We start from the raw sequence: 4160 nt of genomic DNA, 5'->3' as shown, positions 1-4160 counted from the left end.
AGATCACTACAAGTCTGATCTGGTAGTGAGACCCTGAACACCCTGTAGACCCTTCCCTAAAATCCAAAAAAAAAGCCTAATCAGTGAATCAAAGAGCTCGTTCTTTGAAAAATTAAACAAAATCAACTTAGCCAACCTTTTCAAAAAAAAAGAGAAAGATTCCACTTAATACAGAATAAATACTCTGAAAAAGAAGATTGAAGAGGATAGGAAAAAATGGAAAGATACTTGGCTCCTGGGGTAGGAAGAACCAATACAGTGAAAATGGCCATACTTACAAAATTGTTAGGCAGATTCAGTGTAATTCTGATCAAAATTCCAACAGCATTATCTCACCAAATTAGAAAAACAATCCTAAAATTTATTTGGAACCAGATGAAACCTAGAATAGCAAAGGCAGTTCTAGCCAACAAGGGCAAGGCAGCGGGCATCACAATCCCTGAAATTCTACAATAAAGCTATAGTGATAAAAACAACCTGGTGGGGCTGGTGAGATGGCTCAGTGGTCTAAAGCACCTACTTGGAACAAGCTAAGCAAAGCACAGGGACCGCGGTTCAATCCCCCAGCACCACATGCCAGCCAGCCCCGCCCCCTGGTGGGCTGAGCTGGCCACACACACACACACACACACACACACACACACACACACTTAAATAAAATTAAAAAAAAAGAAAAAGAAAAAGAAAACAACCTGGTATTGACAAAAACAAAAGCAAACAGACCTAGAGATCAACAGAACAGATTAGAAGATGCAGAAACAACTCCCGACACTCAGCCATTTTATCTTTGACAGAAGTGCCAAACACATTCATTGGAAGAAGGACAGTCTCCTTAATAAATGTTGCTGGAGGGGCCTGGGGAGATAGCTCAGTGGAATAAGCGCTTGCCTGGGAAGCGCAAGGGCCGGAGTTCAATCCCTGGTTCTGCAAAAAAAAAAAAAAAGTTTAATTTCGGGGCTGGGGAGGTGGCATTAGACCTATATATTTCACCATGACTAACATTAAAAAAGGATCAATCAAAGATCTAAATATGAAAACAGAGACACTAAGTCTGTTGGAAGAGAGAATAGAACTCTTAGGGCTGGCCAAATAGCTCAGCAGATTAAAGCACCTGCAAGCAGGCGCAGGGGCCGAGGTTCGAGCCCCGGCCTGCCACTGGGCGTGGTTGTGCACTCCTGTAATCCCAGCACTTGGCAGAGAATCACAACTCTGATCTAGTAGTGAGATCCTGGACACCCTGTAGACCCTTCCCTAAAATACAGAAAATAAATAAATAAATAAATAAATAAAATTCTTGAAAACGCTGGTGTGGGCAAAGATTTTATGAACAAAACCCAGAATGCAAAGGAACGTCACACAGAACCAACAACTGGGATTTCATCTTATGAAAATGCTTTTGTGGGCCAGGGAGATGGCTCAGTAAAATAAGCGCTTCCCTGGCAAGTGCAAGGGCCTGAGTTCAACCCCCGGTTCCCCCCCCCCCAAAAAAAAAAACCAAACCCGAGATTCTATCTCACTCTGGGGAGAATGGCTATTATCAAGAAATCAGGGCTGGGGAGATGGCTCAGTAGAATAAGCACTTCCACGTCAAGCGCAAGAGCCTGAGTTCAATTTCCGGTTCCACCAAAAGAAAAAGAAAGAAAGAAAGAAAAGAAAAAAGAAAGAAAGAAAAAATAAATCAACCAATAAAATGCTAGTGGGGCTGTGGAGAAAAAGGAACCTTTCTCCACTGTTGGTGGGAGTATAGACTGGTGAAACCTCTGTGGAAATCAGTGTGGCGATTCCTCAAAAAACTAGGACTACAAGGCCAGTGAGATAGCTCAGTGGCCTAAATCACCTGCTTAGGCAAACATGCAGGGACTGTGGTTCAATCCCTGGTACCACATGCCTCAAGTGGGCTGAGCCGGCCACAGAACAAAACAAAACACCTAGGACTAGAGGTCTCATTGGAAACAGTTATTCCCCTTCTTGGTATCTCCCCAAAAGCAAAGCATCACACTACAGTGATGTATGCACACCCATGTTTACAGCGCTCCAGCCTGTAATAGCCAGATCTTGGAAACAGCCCAAATGCCCATCAACTAGTGAAGAGATTAAAAAAAGATTTTTGTTTGTTTGTTTGTTTTTACTACAATAGAGTACTACTGAGCCCTAAAGAGGAATAAACTCCAGACATTTCTAGGTAAATGGATGCACCTCGAGACCTTACTTTCAAGTGAAATGAATGAGACACACATGTAAATGCTGCATTGTTTCTCTGATGTGAGAGACTGAAAGTGTAAATAAGCCCCACAATGTGTAATAGATATTGTGAAATAGGAAGAAAATGTTCAAATGGGGAAGGAAGCAAGGGAGGGGAAGAAGAAAAGAAAAGTTAAAAGAAAAAAAAAAAAAAGGAAACAAAGCTTTTGTGCCAGGCATTGTGGTGCGCACTTGTAATCCCAGCACAGGGGAGGCTGAGGCAGGAGGATTGTTTCAAGTTCAAGACCAGCCTGGGCTACAAAGTGAGCTCAAGGCCAGCCTGAACTGCATAGCAAAACCTTCTCTCAAAAAGATTTTTTTTAAAAAGAGAAGCTTTTGTACATGGGGAGGTGAGGAGGGCTTGAAGAGAGGATGGCGAGATGGGAAAAATGAAGTTGTGTCACGTACAGGTACAAACCCTCTATGATGCATGTGATCCTGTGATCACTGTGTACACCTAAATGTCCCAATAAAATTCATTTTTTTTAAAGTCCTGGGTTCAAGTTCCACTTCTGAGAGACAGAGACAGAGAGAAGAGGGAATAGAAAACAACTTTCCAGCTTCTGGGGAGCCAGTGAGGCAGGGTGTCCCGCATCCTCCTGCTCAGCCTCCACCCCTCAAAGCTGCTGTCCATCCTCTCCCTCATGGCCTTCATCCTCAGGTCTGTCGGGGCTGCTCCGGCATCTCGCCTTCAAGGCTGCCGCAGCCGAGAAGGACCAGGCTGCAAAGCCAGGCTCCTTTTCGTTCCTCTGCTATGCTGCCTAGGCTCCTCTCAAACCTCTGGGCGCAGCTGACCCTCCCACCTTGGCTGGGAAATGCGCTCCTGCAACTGGCGAGCCTCCCTTTGAAGCTGTGTCCTAGAAGCCACACAAAGCACCTTCCCACACAGGCGCTGGACATATGTCACGTGACCACACCCAGCCGCAGGAGACTGTGGGAACAGTCGCTATTCTGGGTGGCCAGAGATCTCAAATGAGGGCTGCGTTTACCAAGGGAGAGGAGACGACCGTGGGTCAGGGCACAGCTTGCAGTGCCAGCCTCGACTCTCACCCCACCGAGATGGGCAATGGGGCCCAGGGGCACCCCAAAACCGCACCCGGAGCCACAGCAGAGCTAACACCGCCATGCAGCTGGTAGGCCTGGTGAGGCTGACACCCGCCTGTGCTTACATCCAGATTAAACAATCTGCCCGGAAGTCACCCCCCCTCTGGATGCTGAGCTCCTGTCGGGCTGTGCTGAGGAGCTGGGTTCCCCTCTAGGCAGCTGCTGTCCAGCCACGATCCAGGCTTGCCCTTTGCTTTCCTGGGCTGCAGCTAACAGGAGCAGCCCTAGCTCCTAGGTCCTGAGCCTAGCGCTTGCTCAGTCAGGGATGAAATGGAGAAGCCGTTTTTCCTCTTCCCCGTGGCGGTCTGGCCTATGGAGTGGATGCAGCAGAGTGGGCAGTGGGGTGGGCAAGGCCCTGCTGGTACTGAACACCAGCACTGACCGAACTGTAGCAGCTTTCTTGGCACCTGCTCTAGGAGCCTTCGGATTTCGTGTTTACTCCTTTCCAGAGCCAGGGTCTCCCTATGGAGGTTAGGCTGGACATGAACTCACTTGGTAGCCTGGGCCAGTCCTGAAATGATAATGACCTCTCGCCTCAGCCCCCATGCAATCGTATTAGAGGAGTGTGCCACCACGCCCAGCAACACCCCTTTTGAGAAACACCTCTGGGCGTGGTGGCACACCCGCAATCCCAGCGATGCCGAGGCTGAGACAGGAGGATCGCTACCAGCCTGAGCTGCGTACAAGACCCTGTACCAAATAAATATTAAATAATTTTTAAAAACACCTTAAATTTTGTTTTTAAGACAGGGTTGGGGGCTGGAGAGATGGCTCAGTGGTCTAAAGCACCTACTTGAATCAAGCTTGGCGAAGCA

Source organism: Octodon degus, unplaced genomic scaffold, assembly GCF_000260255.1.
Source record: "Octodon degus isolate 3935 unplaced genomic scaffold, OctDeg1.0 scaffold00077, whole genome shotgun sequence".
Taxonomy (NCBI): domain Eukaryota; kingdom Metazoa; phylum Chordata; class Mammalia; order Rodentia; family Octodontidae; genus Octodon; species Octodon degus.
Note: the sequence above shows the minus strand (reverse complement) of the source record.